This window comes from Toxotes jaculatrix, chromosome 8, assembly GCF_017976425.1.
Source record: "Toxotes jaculatrix isolate fToxJac2 chromosome 8, fToxJac2.pri, whole genome shotgun sequence".
NCBI lineage: Eukaryota > Metazoa > Chordata > Actinopteri > Toxotidae > Toxotes > Toxotes jaculatrix.
The window spans coordinates 12,385,141-12,404,139 of record NC_054401.1 but is presented as its reverse complement, the minus strand read 5'-3'; positions in this window follow the sequence as shown (position 1 = coordinate 12,404,139).

Here is an 18,999-nt window from a genome sequence, read left to right as displayed (position 1 = left end):
GGGTAAGAGGAGCCGTGGTGAAAGCCCACCTCTCATGTCCAAACCACGTATTTCTGTTAAGTGAGACACCGTCTTTCAACAAGTTATCTATCTTTTATCTTTCATCCTCTCATCTCTCCTGAACATAGTGGTGTTTATTCTGTTGCCTTTGTGGTATTGCCGTTAAAGAGTGTGTGTGTGTGTGCCAGCTCAGCATCACTGATGGAATAAATCACTTGTCGGCACAGAAAGGATTACAGCAACATTCCCTGCTGCTCAGTCACGACGTAAATTCAGCTCTTCCAAGTGGATATCTGGGCTTGTTGGACTGTGTGTGAGTGTGTTTCTTGGCTGAGGATCTAGACAGGATGAGCATAATACTAAGCCTGTAGGAATCAGGAAGATAGTTCCCGGGATGCCTGGAATTCCTTCCGGAAACCTTGATGTCTAACATTGAGGGTGAATTAGAGTCCAGTGCGAGCGCATGTCTGTGTGTGTGTCTGTTTGAAACAGAGAGTGAAAGTGAGAGTTACAGCTCATATCTTCCCCTCTCCCTCTCCTCTCTCTCTCTCTCTCTCTCTCTCTCTCTCTCTCTCTCTCTCTCTCTCTCTCTCTTCCTTTTGAGGCCAGAGCCGGCTGTATCTACTCACGAGACTAGAATTATGGGACAGTTATTCGGAGAAGCCTATTATGGTATGAGGACACAACATGTCTCACTCCCACACACAAACACACACACACAGACAGAGGCGGTTACAACATCGCAGGTGATAGGAATCAGGCTGTTCCACTGTTATCAGACCAGAATGTGATGATGCTGTGGATTCCTCAGATACCTAAGTGGTCAGGTTTTTTCCTCAGTATAGATGAGTGTTGCAGACATTTACCTAATGGCGGTCCAAAGTGCTATAAAACAAAATCTATGATTCGCCGCAATACTCATGAAGTCATGCAGAGGAAAAAAGAAACAGGTTCGCAGATGAAAGGAATGCAGAGGAAAAGCGAGGAGAGGAACAGAGGCTGAATCTGTCAGAGTAGTGACACATTCTTTTTTTTATCCTTGTTACCACCACAGCTATTAGTTCAAACCCATTAACCGAGTGTTGACACCAGAGACAGACAAATGTTAACACAAGAAGATTAAAAAAAAAAAAAAACTATACGTACACTATTAAAACATCTTATTTTCATCTTACTTTCATGACTGTGGTCGATGTTACTAAGAAATATGATAACATTTTACATACCAAAGTATTTTACACACCTAAACATCGTGTTTCAGATCTCATACTCAAAGTATGCAGTCTGAGAACATGGCAATATCACTGCCATGTATCACTGTGAAGTTTGTTAAAGTAACAAAAACCGTCAGATGATGGTTAACAGCTTGTTAACAAGTCAACAGATTGGCTAAATTATCTAAACCACTTTATTTGGTAGTAGAAGAAACTGAGCGCATCCGGAATGTCTGCACTAATCCCTCCCTAAACAGGAAAACTCAGTGTAATGTGTACTGTGAGAATGGTAAGTCAAAGCTGAACCAGAAAGAATATTCTGTAATGTTCACCTCAGACAGTTTGGGTCATAAATTTCGCCATTGTTTCTCTTCCAAATAAGTGTGGTTAACTGTGTGACTTCTCATGTTTCTTTCCCATCTTTTTTAGCAATGGAACTGTTCCCATATCTTATAAATTAAGGGGGTTCTCCAGCAGTTTAATATTGCACTTCCACTAAGTTGGAGGACTCGTAGAAGCCACTAACTAACAATAAAAAGGTCAAAAGTGATGCAGCAAAGGCCAAAATTTTCTCACTTTTAGTCTGCAGCATGGAACAAGCTCCGGAAACACTTCCCATTATGCAGTTCTGTAGTATCTTTTATTACACCTCTCATGGCTGGTAAACGCCCACATCTGTCAAACAACATGGTGCCAGTTCATAAAAAAATCTGGGGCATTTTCCAAGCACAAGCTGAGATAACTGTGACTGTGGGTTGTTTTCTTAGACACAAAGCTTCTCCAGTATCACAGAAGACATTGCACAACTGTTTTCACAGTTAGGAGTACTAACAAGAACTTGTAAACTGATCCTCATGCATAAAATCAGTGAAGTACCCCTTTCACTTGGTGAGTATAATCTTAAATGGACTTTCTCCCCTGTTTTATTATATGTTTGTTAGAACATATCTGTCCTTCTATTGTGATTTTTGTCTCAGCAACTGAGACAATGGACAGGGATCAGGTTCACTAGGGATGCACATCGGGAACTGATATTAAAATGATGCCAGAGGCAGCACAGAGGCACAATAACAAGGAACAATACAGCAGTTAAGATAGAGAGAACATGACACACACCTTTCTCTCTCTCTCTCTCTCTCTCTCTCTCTCTCTCTCTCTCTCTCTCACACACACACGCACACACACACACACACACACACACACACACACACACACACACACACACACACACACACACACACACACACACAAGGCTCGTGGGAGATAAGCCAAGATGTGCACTTGTGGGCATTCATCATCTCCACTGTAAGCAAGGGGCCTCTCTGCTACACACAAACACACACTTATTTAACTTCATATTTTCACAATGTCAGAGTCAGAACAAAGACTTCATCCATTTGTCCAATTCTGATTTGTTTTAAATCATACTGTACAACACATTCATGCTTGTTTCCCACTGCTGGAAACTCACAGCAAAAGTTCTTCGGGTCCTTTTTCAGTTTTTGCCTTTCATTGTCTCCTACTGCTCTCATTGTGGTGCCAGTATATTCTAAGATTCTTCTTTAGGCTGCATGTTTTTTTTTTCAATTTATTTCACAATAAAACACCTTCAAATCCTTTTTTTTCGCACACAGAATGCTTTGGAAAGAATCCCTCCGTCACCAGTTCCCACAACTCACCTACAGTGGCCCATGGGGGACAATAGATGCATTCAAGAATGAATAGCTGGCAGCTTACTGAAAACTTGTGAACAGGGTGAAAGGATATTGCTAAATTGCCATGCTATAAATTCACAAAAAGTCACATCAAGAACCTCAGAGGTCATTTTTGCCTGAGGCCCCAGTTAATTTCTGTTTCTACATCTTGCTTCCTACTGACAAAGCAAAGACACTAATATCTGGTCAAGTGCAACCTCAAACCATCTCTCTATTGTACTGAGTATGGATCCTGCATCTTTCCTCTTACCACCTTCACAGATCAGTACTTCAGAGACTCAAAGAACTAAATGGATTCAACTCTTCAGAAGAGCGAATGCAGCGTTAAACAGCTGCGCTGATGTCAAGGTCATTTTCTGTTTCTCCTACTAAATGGGCAGTCACTTGTGATGAATGCTTTGATCTCAAAATGACCTACTGATCATCCATTGTGTATATAAGTGTGTGTGTGTGTGTGTGAGTGTGATATCTGTCACTTGGAGGCTCCCAGCACTATTATAACGAGCATACGGTTGGCGTCACACACAGCTCACATTAACCCTTTGGCTCTTTCTGTGTCTGCAAGACTGTGTGTTTGTTTCCTCTTCTCTATCTCTCCAAATGTACGCACACATTTCTATGTACGCATGCGAGGGTCCTCATCCACAGCGAAGCGATGGCTAATGTAAGCGTTTTACTCATGTTTTAATGTCTGATTATGTGCAGTGAGTCAGGGAGAGAACGAGGCAAAGTCTTTAGCTCAGAGCTATGACTTGAGTACCGCCTTGCTCCCCTCATCCAGCCTCATGATCCATCTTGATCAGGCCTGCACCCTCCGGTTGCTGTCCTAAACTTCTGTAGTCAGTGCCCTGAGAGAAGTCAGCCATGCACCCAGAAAACTCCCTCGCACTCCACACAGCTGCTCAATAAGGACTATTCATGGCCCACACTATAGGCAGTCACAGAACAGAACATTGTGCTTACACACATTTATGCCAATGTAAGGGTGAGCCAGAGGTGAGCAAGAAACCCCAGGAAGTCTCAATCTAATTTCACAGAGAAATTCAATGCAGAAAAAATTCGCAGAGACACAATGAGATGCTTCAACTGCAGCTTCAGTCTCTGAAGAATTGCAGTCAAATGTCCCGACGATCCCACTCTCCCCTCCCCACTCGCATCCCACTCTCCTGCTAGAACAAGATCCATGAGTGGCTCCGGCAGATATCTAACCTGGCAAGCATATGTATGTCTGTGTCTCTCTCTGTGTGTGTGTGTGTGTGTGTGTGTGTGTGTGTTTGTGTGTGTGTGTGTGTGTGTGTGTGTGTGTGTGTGTTCCTCGGGCTGTCCCAGAGGGGATACGTGCGTCTCGTCTGTGAGTCACAGGCAGGGTCTGTGTCTGTGTGTGAGTCCATCAGAACACATCAGCGTCAACATCCTCCAGTTCACCTCAGGCAGACAACACACACACACGCACACGCACAAACACACACACGCACATCTTGCATTGTACATGGTTAAACTTCCCCAGGGCTATGTGCTATCCCCCCATGTCCCTTCAAGCTGAAACCTCAGTCTCTCTCCACCCTTCGCTTTCCATGTGAGACAGGCTATTCACTCACACTGGACAACTGCTAGCATATGCTGCTCGCCTGGGAAACACAGGGAGCTGCCCGGCACTGGGTGAGACGCTTCATAACACACACACACACACATATTCACAACAGCCAAACTGCAGTATGCATAAGGTTCACTGTTTTCCTGTTTAATTCACTTTCACCAAAAAAGTGATGAGATTTTTTTAAATGTAATTTTCTCTCAGATTTTAAGTCCCCACACACCAAAAAGCTGTTGTGTTGCTTGCTACAAAAACACACTGAACACTACAGTTTACAGTAAACAATGTCCCCTTGTGATGAGCACAAATTTGAAAACCTTCCACTTACAGAAATGTAAGAAGAAAATAAAGCAACTACACAAATGAGCCCCAGAGTTTAAGAAAGTGAGAAAACAATGATCTTGCAAATGGTGTTCCTAAAACCAGATTGTCACACAGATTTTATATTTTTCAATCAAACCTCTAGGTTTTTAAATACTAACAATAAAGGCAGTAAATGTCCAGGGTATTTTTTTTTAATCAAGAGATGACCCTCAAAGTATGCTGAATGGAAAAACACAATTGCAAATTTGTATATTGTTGCTTGGATTTTTAAGTATGTGCACACCATGAGGAAGCACCTACAACTCACTGTTTTCCAGGAAGGAAAAATACTAGAGTTTCACAGGTTTTTTTTACTGAGATAAATGAAACATTGGTGATGCACAGAGACAAAGACAGACAAGAAAGAGACAAAAACAGGGAAACAGACAAAAGGAGGAGAGTGTGGAGACAGTGATGTAGACAGACAAACACAGGCAGACACACAGGCGGACAGACAGATAGAGACAGAGACAGAGAAAGGGAAGTGTAGAAACAGACAAATAAACAAAAACAGCGAAAAAGACAAACAGTGGAGCATACAGTCAGAGAGGCTGACTGTGGAGTGGACAGCAGAGCTTTACTGTGTCTGAGTACTTCAGCTGCCTCTCTACGCTGAGAGTCATCATCACTCTATGACACAGATGAATAGTACATTAGCATAAGGGAGGGCCTGACATGACACATGACAGACACCACTAACTTGCTCTTGCTCCGTCACCTTTTCATGAGCTTTCTTCCTGTGTTTCCCAGTGACATCTTTTTCCTTCCTGCAGCATTTCTTTTTTTTTGTCTGTTTATGTGGCGTAAGCACGTGAGTGCATGACTTCAACATCCAAAGAACAGTACATCACACAGAAAGAGGATAGGCCATTGTACTCAGTCACATTGCCTGAGACAGCCGACAATACAGTATGCAGAGTGTAAATGTGCGTGTGCGTTTGAGTGTAGAAGAGAATAAAAGAGAATATAACAGCTCTGCAGAGCCTCACTACACTGTGAGTGTTAGGTAAGAGCCTCTGTATGGACTTGTGACCTTGTTTGGAGTGTGCCTCATTCTGGTGTGTTGTTTAATGAAGAGGCTCTCAGAAAATTCACATTTACACACACACACACACACACACACACACAGACACGCACACAGACACACACTCACTACAAATGGTATCAATGGTTTTCTAGCACATGGAAAAGGAGTGCATGTTTGATGGGTAAAAGCAGAATCCCAAGGCCTTCCATCCGTTGATTGTTCTTTATTCTTGCTAATAGTTTCCAGAGTGTATATGTCCGTGACTATTCCTGGCATGTGATTAGGAGTTTTTTGCAGACAGGGCCGTGCGTAGGGGAAAGTGTCTTACCCTGGCTAAGCTCTGTGTTTCCGGTTCACTCTCTGCAACTCTGCTGACTGAGTGGAAGTCACTTCTTGGCCTCTTCCTCATCTTTGTTGACTCACCAGGCAGGCAGCGTGTATGTCCACAAAAATAGCAGGGGGATCCTTTGTGCGTATGAGGTGTCCTCCTGATGCGGTGGCACAGTGCCACTTAAGCACCTTTGAGCTGGGAAACACTGGGATTGCCCAGCCTATCCATCCAGCAATAAGTGGATCAGCATGTGTCCGAGGAGGTCCAGGCCAGGCTGCCACTAACTAATATCCTAATTGGATTAGTGTGTGTGTGTGTGTGTGTGTGTGTGTGTGAGGGTTTCCCTGGCTTACCGTGTCCCTGGTGTGTATAGTAAAGCTGCTGGAGTAAGACGTGCGTGTGGCGTCACTCTCTAAGACAGTTGTCCGGTCGCCGTTGTGACCCGATGACTCGGTTTTTCCTGCTGTCATGGCAACACCAAGCCAGAGATTCCATCAGCAACACACGCATGGCGTCACTGGGCGAGAAGAGGAAAGACAGAGAGGAAAAGACTAATTAATCTGACAGGATCCAACAGAGCAAGCTGTTAATGAGTTTCTAATTCAGCTGCTAAATCAAGTCTGAGTCTTGACAGGAGGGGATTGAGCCTACTGTGTGGGACAACCCCTGAAAACCCCACGAAATCATGAAAGTGCATTTGTTACCAGGATTACATAACTCAGTCAGTAATGTCTTTTTTTGGCATTGGCGTGGGGCCGCGGTTAACATCTTTGTAGTTTATCTCATGATGAGAATATCCTGGGTTCTCCAGGTTCTTTTGGTTTATTCCCACAGTCAAAAAATATGCAGGCTATAGGTTAACTTGTGATCCAAAATTACCCATATGGTAGATGTGATCTGAGTGTGAATGGTTGTCTGTATTTATTAGCCCTCGAGTTGACTGGATACCTGTACAGAGTGTATCCTGCCTGTTAGCCAGTTTTAGCTGGGACAGGCTCCAGATCTCCATAACCCTACAAAAACAGGTAAATCAGGGACGGATCAATTGATTTTCTTGGGCATCAGGGTAGATCAATGGTTCTGTTTTCTAAGTCCACAATGATCCTGGGTTCAATTCTTAGTGCTCCATTTTCTCTCACAGTCTAAAGACATGGAGTTAATAGATAAACTGGAATCTATAATTGCCTATAGGTGAAAAAAGTGGCTATATTCAGTATGTGTTAAACCTGTGACTTAATTAAGGGTGTACCCTGCTTCTCACCCAGATATGTGGCAAAGCAGTCTGCCATTACTTAATCCTGAATTCATGTGTTGATTAGCTTTATACACCACTAATAAATTCATTTAGTAATTCAATACATAAAGCCACAACTTCAGTATCTGCAAGTTAGGGCATATTTCAGGACTCAAACTTATTTCCACAAAGGGCAAACACAAAGGCTGTTCTTATGTATCACTGAGAGGGTGTGGTATCATTAGGACGATGGAAACAACATGTTTTTCTGGTCCACAACTAAAGAATTGTTAGTTCAGGCTTAAGCTTATAGCGAGGCCTAAAGTTGTGTCTCTTGATTACTAAAAGCTCAATACCCATGTGCAAAGTTGAAGAACATGTGCAGCCCTGACGTGTATGATGCATTGTGGCTTATGTGAAAGAGCTCTCTATGTGTCTGTCCTTAAGTTATCCACAATGTACAACCCAACAATAAAACAATTCCATGCTTAGTCATTGTAGACTTGCGCAATAATGTTCTAACTCAAAAAGTCTCCCTCCTGTCACCTGACCAGTGCAGTAAAGTCTAAATGTAGTTTGTTAGTTTGCATGTGTGGGCGAATGACAGGGGGCAGGGATACTGAATGTGCCAATCCATAAGCCCCATCGACAGAAGAACTACTGTTCCTCAACCGGAAAGAGCATTGGAGGAGAAACACTCAAACTGGATGTTCTCAGAGCAGTTCAAATACACACAGCAGGCAGGCAGAGATGTCAATACTGAATTTTGGCAATAGAAACATCAGTGCACTGAATGGGAGACAGAGCAACAAAACTTGTTTTAAAAAATTATAAAACTTTATCAGATACTGTTTTCATTCATTTTTCAAACACAGCGATATGCATTTAAACATTTCCCTCAATATTAAAAAAATCCCTGGACATTGTTCACCACAACTTGGAACTGCAGCCTTTGCGTGTTCACTGAGCTTATATCTAAGAGCTTTTAGCACAGACTTCCAACAGGTGAAGTATAGAGTAGATTGTGTTAAAGTGACCCTTTAACAACTTGGACCCTCATCAAAATACAAAATGTAATTTCTCACTTACTTCTAGTTGTATCTGGCCATGTGAGATATATCATGGATGTACTATAAGAACTGGATACCAGACTCTGAGATGGGGTCCATTCATTTGAATCAAAATTGCTCGCTCAGCACATAAACCCAAAAAAGGTTTCTCTCTCCCTGGTTTGCTTCCACATTGTGTACACATGTACATTATTGTTTCTCTCTAATCAGGGGTCCTGCCTCAGCTGGGGCAGGAGCTGGGGCAGGAGCTGAGGCTTATACTTTACACTGGTGTAATGTCATGCACATAAAATCACTTTTCTAGGTTCTTGGAAGGTTTTGCAAAAAATGCAGCCTTTATGGTTTAAAAATTAATTATACAAAGTGTAACAATTGACCTTATTATAACAATTGCTGGGGGTGTTTCGTCAAACATTTTACAGAAGCCTTCATTACAGTGGTGGTCTTTGGGGAAAATGTTTTTTCAGCCGATGGGAACCTGTGACAAACTGGAAGCAAGACTGGCAGGCAACACCTTATTCAGCTCTCTTAATACATCTTGATTTCTGCCTCCACATGCCCTCCACAACTACACACATGAAATCCCTATTGGCAGGAAAACATTTGTCTGTATATTCCAAAACATTTGCAAATGACTGCTGAAAAAAACAGATAGGTGACAAATTAAAGGAAAACCCCCCATAAACTGTAATGGGAAGGTGTTGGGCCACCATGTGCCGCCAGAACAGCTTCAATGTGCCTTGGCATTGATTCTACAAGTCTCTGGACCCAAAATATACTCCCTCATTTGATGTTTTGATGACATGATGAAGAACGGTGTCTAAAGTTGGTCCAAAATCTCCCATAGGTTTTCAATTAGGTACTAAATCTCTTAAGTACGAGAAAAGCAAGGAGATCAGGTAAAGTGTACTCAGTAAGTCAGAAATAGTCATGTTAGCGTGTTAGAGGTGTTAGAAGAGGAGGTGCTCCCAGAAGAGGTGAGTCTTCAGGGGATTCTAGAGGATAAAGAGGGGCACCCCAGCTCTGATGGCATTTGATAGCTCGTTCCAACATCAGAGAAACACAAATGACAACAGCCTGGACTGACATTGCTTTGTGTGTAGGGGTGGCAATGTCAGACAACATTCCTTGGAGGAGCGCAGTGGCCAAGAAGGAGCATAAGCCTGTGTGACTGAGTTCAAGTAGATGGGTGCACACCCAGAAGTCAGTCTTTAGGCAAGCATTAGTGACTTGAATTTGATTCAGGCGGCAATTGGTAGCCAGAATGATTCACATAATTTTCATACTCATCAAACCATTGACTGACCCCCCCCCCCCCCCCCCCCCCCCCCAACCCGTGGCTTATGGATGGGGTCATTGTCATCCTGGAAGAGACCACTTCTCTCTTCATCATAGGATAAAGGTGATTACTCAGATGAGCACTTGTCCCCTTTCCACTAAGGGGACAAGTGGACCCAAAGCATGTCAGCAAAATGCCCCCTACAGCATAACAGAGCCCCCAGATCTCCTCACTGTAGGGGTCAAGCATTCAGGCCTGCACCATTCTCTAGTTGTACAATACACATGCACTCGCTCACTTGTCAAGAATATGATGAAGGATGACTCATCTGACCATATTACTTTTTTCCCCATCTTTGTGGATCAGTGCCAGAGGTTCTTGCACCACTGAACTCTCAAATGTGTATTCATCTTTGTAATGAGGGGTTTAAGCACTGCAACCCTTCTATAAAATCCTTCTCTATGTAATTGTCAGCAGACTGTTCCTACTGAGACACTCTGATCACATCCTCCCTTGACATTCTCAGTCAATTCTTAGTACCCTTGTACTGATGTATTTCCCATAGATCTAAATACAGATGTCACTTTAGTCACTATTACTATTGAAGCACCAGCCAGCTGTGCTCCAACAATGAACCCTCTTTCAAAGTCACTTAGATTTTTTTTCCTCTCACTGTCTTGACACAAAATCAGAATCATCTGGGTCTGCTCAGTATTTTCATACATGACATTTAGAGAAAGATCATGGTTTGGGTTAAAATGAGTACTTCGTCAAGGTTTAGCTTCATCATCAGGGTTACAATAATAAACACTTGGTTAAGGTTAAAGAATAATCGTAATCATGCTCAAAAACAAACAAACAATAACAATGCTCACTTATGATTGGAAAAGGGAAACAAGCAGCAATCCTATGTTTTGTTGACCTTGTCAGTCTAAAGTAAACTCACCATACCTTCACCTTTCATCACTTCCATCAAGTTCCTTCCAAGTACTTTGTCCGCTACTGGGCTTTTTCACTTAAACAGAAACATATCTACTTTCAAGGTTGTTGCTGAAACTATGACTAATGACACTCTTACCAGTTATCATAGATGGGACTTAGGGACTATCATAGGGGCTTACAGAAAATAAACTCTATTCACCATCTCAGATCTCAGAGGCTGATACAGTATATAAAAACATGGGAAACAAAACTACAGCTATGTTTTTTTGTAATTTAGGTGAACTAACCCTGATGAGGTGAACTAAAATTGTATTTTACAACACACTTAAATGTACAGATTAACTGTTGTTTGGACACAACATTGCACTAACCTCTTCAGGACACAATGACACAAAATAAACATAGAAGAGTGTTTGCTCACAATAGAACACATTGCAACTGAACAAGTGCCAGAACAGAAGAGGACACCAGTTAGAAAACTGAGAGCTTCATTGTGTGAACGTGCACATGTGTGTTTGTGTTTTTAAGCGCTGTATCTGGCTTGTTATCACAGATCTTTCATGGCATGCTAATTAAACATTCAGCTCTTCATCTGAACCATCCATGAAGCAGAATCTCACTATTGGGTATTCAAACATGAGGCCACGATTTTCAGCACGTTACACTTCATCAAAGTCATATTACAAAAGGATCAACTCAAGGTTACCGTGACCCCCATACCCTCTGACACAGCTTCTGTCATTTTAAACCCAACCCTACAAGCCCCACTTATTCACACATCAATCATACTCCTACCACACAGACCACTACCACACACACACACCCATGCACAAGCACAGAAACACGCAGTTCATGTGCGTATTTACAGTACATGGGTAATTAGGTACAGGACAGCACCTGTCGTTTGATGTTCTCATCCAAAAAATTACCACCTTAGGCTTTGCATGCATGCATTATCCAAACCATAGCAGATTCATGAGTATGAGTATATATATGCCTTCCAGCCACTGTCTGTATATGTCAACGCTTATATACAAGCATGTGCATGTACTGTATGTGCGATTTATTTTTTTAGCCCTTGAGAAGGTTACACAAAAGTTAAAAGAAAATCCTGACAGGATTTACAACTTCAGCTAGCAGGTGAAGTGACATGCTAACACGCAAGATTGAGTGAATGAAGTACAAAGGTGTACTTAAAACAGGGAAGCCAATAACTTATTTATTTACAATATGAACGTAATTATGAAAATAGGTTAAAGTTAGATTTTAAAAAATCCACATCATAGTCAGATCATATAAATACAATTTAGATGACAAACATCACCTGTTAGTTGTTCTTTCAAATACTTTGGCCATCATAGCCCAAGACGACCTTGTTTACTGTACACTGCAGTGATCACTGTCATATTGCTGCAGGAAACAACAAATCTATAGGTGGAAACAGAAAATCTGGATGAAAATCCAGACCAATCTCCATTTAAAATATTATTAAGATTAGTGTTCAGTGACAAATGGGAAAAAATGAAAACCACCAAGCTTAACATGGAAAACAGAAAATGGAAAACAACAGAGCTTCAGTTTTTTTTCATGGTTGCGCAATGCAAGATTTGCCGTTTATGTGAAAATATCTGCACTCTATTATCAAGAAAGATGCAAATCACTTGACAGCTGTGAGGCTGTGCAGTCATACTTTGAAATATAAATTTGCTCTTTTTAGCGTGGGCTGTGTGACATCATTTGGAAAAAAAAAATTTAACTGTTTCTCTCTCCCTTGGAAACAGGATGTTTTTACCAATTATCTCTGAAAAGAAGCCCGCTAAGACCCCTCAGTGCTCTGTCCCACTTGCACACACATACACACAAGTACACCCACAAAAAAAATACACATTTAAAGCTACCTCAAAGATGCACAGCCTTTGCCATTGAGAGGAGAGTCTGAGCCAATCAGAGGAAGGAGGGCGATAGAGGAGGAAGTTAGTGTGGTCACACTATGTGTTCATCATCAGCGCTGACAGAAATAGCTCTGTCAGAGAGTAAGTAAACAACACATCCCATTCATAAAAAAAAAAAAAAAAAAACAGACAGTGAACGCCTACTCTCTTGCAGTGTAACGAGAGGGGAAGCAAGAGATAAAGACAGGGAAAGAGACAGATACTGTACAGAGACAAACACAAAGATCGACGGAAATGTAGACAAAGACAAAAAGAAAGCGACAAAAGAGTAGCGTGAGACGTGGGGCGGCAGTTTGAGTGAGAAAGAAAGCCTGATGATGACATCACATCCTCGTCACTGCTGGTTCCACTTCTTTGGTTTGGAAAACACCAGAAACCTACGTCACGTGGTGAGACACCTCTTTCCAACTCTCACTCTTTCTCAGTAATTCACACACAGTGACACATTCACACATACACACTGTCTGTTATAAATATATATACATATGTGCTATCACAGACGTACATACATAGTAAGTCTTTACAACACAGCACTTTATGTATCCCAGCGATTTATCAAGCCCACACTTTGTACCATTTTACCTAACCACTTTCCACTCACACACACACAGACTCACAATCAAACGCATACACAAAATGGTTACCACGCAATGCCAGATAAGGAAATTGTTAAACATTGTTAGGCTAAATGCATGTATATGTGTGTGTATGTGAGTGAGTACATGCATAGTGTGTCAGAAAGAGGAAGTGATGCAAGCTGCAATGGAAGGTCTATTTTTAGAAAAGAGCGGAAGTGTCCATCTCACTTCTCTTTCCAGGATTAGCACATACACAAAATACAGACACACACACACACAGAGCCAGTGAAAGTGCACACTTCCTTGCTACAAACACCCACACAGTCTTCCAGTGGTACACGATGGTAGAGCTGATGCAATGTGTAGAAGTTTTACATTTAAAAAAAAAAAAAAATCATCAGTCATCATTCAGGTAATGTTCTTCCAACAGCATGCAGACCTGCAGCCAACAAACGTCCACTCATTTCCATTCGTTCAGCGGAACAGCAAAATGTTGCTCACGTAGTTAACAAGTGAAAACAAGATAAGGTCATGAGGTACAGTAAGTTGCTTCCATGTGTACTAACCCACACACTGTTTCAAATCTCCATCCCCTAACCAGTCAGAAACTTTTTAAATCCTGCCTTCTGAAATACTTCACAGGACAACCCAGGTGATAATAAAGCTGTGTCACTGCAATACTGATGTCACATGATTGTCATGGCACTGAGAAGAGAGTGGGTGTTTTCACTTCCATTTACATCACATGGTGACAGGATGAAACCGACAAGTGAGACTCGAGTGGGCGTCGTTGTCACTACCTTGATCACTGGAGCACAAACCTGCTCACTATGTGACCAGAGGATTCAGAGAAAAAGATGGCACTTTGGGGTGATCCCTGTCCTACAGTTTAAACCTCAAATCCCCACAGGCCTGAGTGAGTATCGACAGAACTGGCCCCGGTTCTCATGCATCGTGATTAGTGAAACATAGGTGGTACCCAGTTCGTTTTCATTTTCCACTGAAACTTGAAATTTAGGCCTGCTTAATGTTAGTGTCAGAACAAACAATACAGTTAAACTTTCTGCTTCAGTAACACTCTGAATGCTGCCTTTCTATTGTTCAATAAAGGACCATACCACGTTTTAGGCCTTCATCTGCTGTCCCAATTGTGTATTCTTTCTATTGTTGAAGAGCAAAAAAATAAAAAAACATTGTTTGAATGTTGAACGTGTGAATGTTGTCAGACTATCAAAACCAGAGGAATCGCAAAGCAGTGAGGAAACGTGGACGTCGTGTAAAACATGGTGCGACTGTGTCACTCGCATTAAAGAAAGGTTGTTGTTTGAGATCTGGTGTCGGAGTTTTCTACATTGCTCCATTTAGGAGACGCATGACTACATAATGATGATGCAGATTGGTCACATGTCTCATTAAAAATTTCATGAGACTACAAGTTGATTTTTTTTTTTTAGCATAATGAAAACCTTGAACAACCTCTTGAGTGGTGGGAAATCAATCCAAAGATGTAGTGATAAGGGGCATTCCATCTATTTTATATGTCAAGGTCAATTTACACAACATGGAGAGTACCTATGGAGCCTATGGTAACAGTTGTGATGTCTCTGGGGCTCTGAGGGAGCTTTGTCAAGTCTGAGAAAAGTTACTTAAGTGACGTCTGTGTTTTACCAGGCGTGACAGGTCTAATGAATGACTGATCAAGCTGCTTTATAGTAAATGTAGAACAAAGTGTTTTTGGAGCTTAAGACATGCTCAGGAGCTCAAGTCCTCGGGCCTGCTCTGCAACAATTTTGACCGTTTTTTAAAAATCTTTTTCACACAGGTCCCCAAACTTGTAAATTGCTGGAGCACCCCTTTAATGGACTGACTAATGGCTGAATGTAGAATATAAGTTAGTAGCCAATAAGGTGGCACCAGTAGAGCTTAAAGAGGACACAGACGAGACGGTGTTCTAATGTTCTGGACACAGGAGAGAGAGAAAGAGAGAGAGAGAGAGAGAGAGAGAGAGAGAGAGAGAGAGAGAGAGAGAGAGAGAGAGAGAGAGAGAGAGAGAGAGAGAGGATGTTTTTAATGCACAGTTGCATTTTTTCAGAACCAACTCCAACCTTCCACTAACACATAAGCAAACACACACACACACATTTAGCACAAGCACAAGGGCCAATCCCATAGCACCCCTGGGGTGTTCCTCTGGGAGGGTTAATGGACGTACTCACTCACCCTGATACTTTCCTCCCCCCCTTAAGCTCGTCTTCCACTGCCCCTGTCCTCCCACTCCCCTCTTTTTCCCACTCCACTAGTGTTTTCCACCCCAGTGGAAACAAGGAGGGGTGGGTGGCAGGGCTGCTCACCAGCATCTACAGTGTACACATAAAAATGGGTCAGATACGGGAACGGATAAGGAAGGGGGGGTTTCTATCTCGACCATCGAGCAGTGTACGTGCTGGGGGCAGGGTGTGTGTGTGTGTGTGTGTGTGTGGTTAAAGGTGACTGGGGTGAGCTGGTGGTGAGAGCCCCCCGGATGTCACTACCTTCAGGCACATGATGCTCATACTTTTCTCTCAAAGACAAATTTTAATGTCAAAAACAGTTTGTCTTTTAAAAATTCAGAATGATTATCTTTTGGTTTTGGATTTATATTTTGTAAATGCCTACATGTTAAAAGAATTAAAAAAAAAACAACAAAATAAAAAGAGTGTGTGATATTAAAAGTAATTGCATTTCAGGACTTCTCATTTCTTACATCAGTCTGAGCAGGGTAAACAACATACTAATTTTATCTCATAAACAAGCAACTCTATTTTGACACTCAGTTTTAAATCTGTCATATACGTCGTTCTGCATGTGGGTGTCTTTGTTGTGTGTGTGTGTGTGTGTGTGTACCCAAGCGTGTGCATGAGCGCATGTGTGAATGTTGTTGATGCGTAGGAGACAGTTACGTGTTTTGGCTTACAACATGGCTGTCGATGGCTTGAGTTGTCATGACGATTTTTAGTAGGACTTCACCATGGTGACCATGACTGGACACACACAAATGCACGCACTTTTAATCTGGTACAATGGAATATTTCTTAAATAAGTGAATGACACACTTTTGTCACTGACCCATTTTTTTTTAGAAGAAAACAGTTTTTTTCTGTCCTGTTGCTTTAGTACCTGCCAGTGATTTTTTTTTTATAAAAACACAGATTAAAAGCTGTTTTTAATACAAATCTTTGGATATGAATTGGGGGTTTTAATTGGTCCACTCAGTTTCTAGTTACAGAGACCTGACCCAGGACCAGAGTCAGAGCCAGGTCCAAATTATTCTAAGCTTAATTGCGTCCCATTGTACTGATGCGGTCTTAGGTCTGTGTGTCAACATATCTAGTTCCTGAGAGGATCCAAGTGGAATCGCTATCAGCTTTGATCACAGAGTGTGAAGTGCAGGGAAAAATAGCATGTACAATGCTGCTGCTATTTTCAACGCAGTTGCTCTTTAATTGGTGGCTAGCCGTGCTGCTGCCAGAGTTGTTGTTCTCTTGCTTTTTGGGTTTCTTCAGGTCTACCATATGATGGATCAGGTCTAATTACTCTCACATCTATTCAGACTGTGGCTGAGTTTCTTCAGATCCCTTTCAGATCAGGTCCCTTTTTATTTATTTATTTATTTTCCAATTTATTGCAACTTGGGTCTTCATTCTTATGGGCCATTATTCCTATTCATAATAATAACATACCCATGAACTTGCTTGCAACATCCCCCCTAAATTGTTGGAGTATTCTTTTAACTCCATATAAAAAAAAATGTAGACAATTTTGCACAAGCTTTTTTTGTTTGTTTCAGATTGATCAGGCTTAATGACAGCAATGTCACCAAGTACCAAAATCTCAGAAATTACTTTAGTTAATTTAGATATAAATTAACCTAAATCTACAAACACAAGCCCTACATTGCATTAAACTGGACTTATCCTTTAAAACAAAACTCATTTGGAGGTTTAACCTTCTCTCCTGTGCTCTGACCTTTGTCTCTAAACCTACAGACAGTACTGGGTTCAACTATAAAGAGCAATGTTTTCATTTTATCACACACTAGTTCTGGGTCACTGGTGTATCTGTTGCAGTGTAACCTGCCTCTGTGACAGAAGTGTTACACATTTTCACTCTGTGGTGACAAGAAAGACGTAAGTGTTCTACTGTAGGGTAAGACGCCGCAGATCAGTTGACCATTTTGTCCATGACCACGACTTTGTGTTGGACAAAGAGCAACAGTCTCCCACACACACAGGACACAATCAGACGTCAGCCAATCACACACAACAAAGCTCTGACATCATGGCTGACATGACAGCTAAGCAAGAACAGCTGTCTAGTAGTTACAGGCCACGCCACGGGAGAGTGACGCAACAGTATGTGTGTGTGCGTAGGTTTGTGTGTGTGCATGTGTGTATGTATGTGTTGGCATGCGTGTACCGCATGAGAGTCTGGGTCAGCACTGCGTCTGTATAGGACAGACAGCACTGGTGTGGTCAGCGTGGGAGAGATGAGTCACAAGGTCAAACTGAAGTTACATTCCAGTGAAGGGGGAAGAAGAGGAAGAGAGAGGAAAAGAAAAAGTCAGAGAAAGTGAGAGCGCAGAAGTCAGACAGAGAAGGGAAAAAGCAGACAGACAGGGGTAGTTTATGTTTTAGTGATTTGGTAACACATCCGCAGTAGCATGTAAATCAAATTTTGGACCTGGCAGCCCCCAACAAAAGATCCCATGAACTGTGCTATGATTTTAAGTCCACACTAATGGACATGTGTCCATGCCGTGCTGTGCTACGTGTTCATGTTGCGTACAGATAGTCGTGTGTGAATGGTCCGCTCCGCTGGGGAAAAGAGGGAATCCTGCCCAGACATTCCATGGCACAGATTCCCAAAGAGTTTCCACTACAAGTAAGACACACACAAATACACACGCACACACACATGCTGCCTCTCAGGACGAATTCCTATCTAATCTGCTATGGGAAACAGAAGACAAGGACTTCAGAGAGGCACAACTAATAACCTGTTGGTATATTAGTGTCATGAAGAGTGTCAGCTAAGCACTCAATCAGGCAGGTTGTTACAGTGAACCAGCTCATATTACCGCTGCCTGCCCGCAGCATGCAAATCCCTACCAGGACGCAGCTCCAAATGGGGCTTCCCATAATGCAAAGTGAGGGCAGTCCCTCCGATACAGAAGAAAAAGTTACTTCTGCACACTGAAATAAATGAATATATTAACACCTATGTTGTGAGTTTCAGGGTTGTCATGCCTCATTAAACAAAATACAAGAATATTGAAAGTGGTTCATCAAACATTTTATTTACACCTCAGCAGGGCAAGGTCATATGACTTGCCATGAGACTCCAAGCAAGTATGTACTAAGTAGATTACGTACTGTAAAAGTAAGTATGGAGGAAGTATTACAAATACATATAATAACTATAAGGCTGTTTTTGACTTTTCTAAAATACGTTTTTATGACACTATATACTGCATTTAGGGGTTGGACAGTAATACAAATCAAAAGTTGCCAAAAAAATTTAACATTTTAAGCTTCACAAAGGTAAGATTTATCAATGAGATTCTGCATTGGTTTAGTTAAACAATTACTGAGACATTTCATTCAATTACTGTAAAATTACAAATCTACTCTTGAGTCAAAAAGAACAAACTGTCCTCTGGAG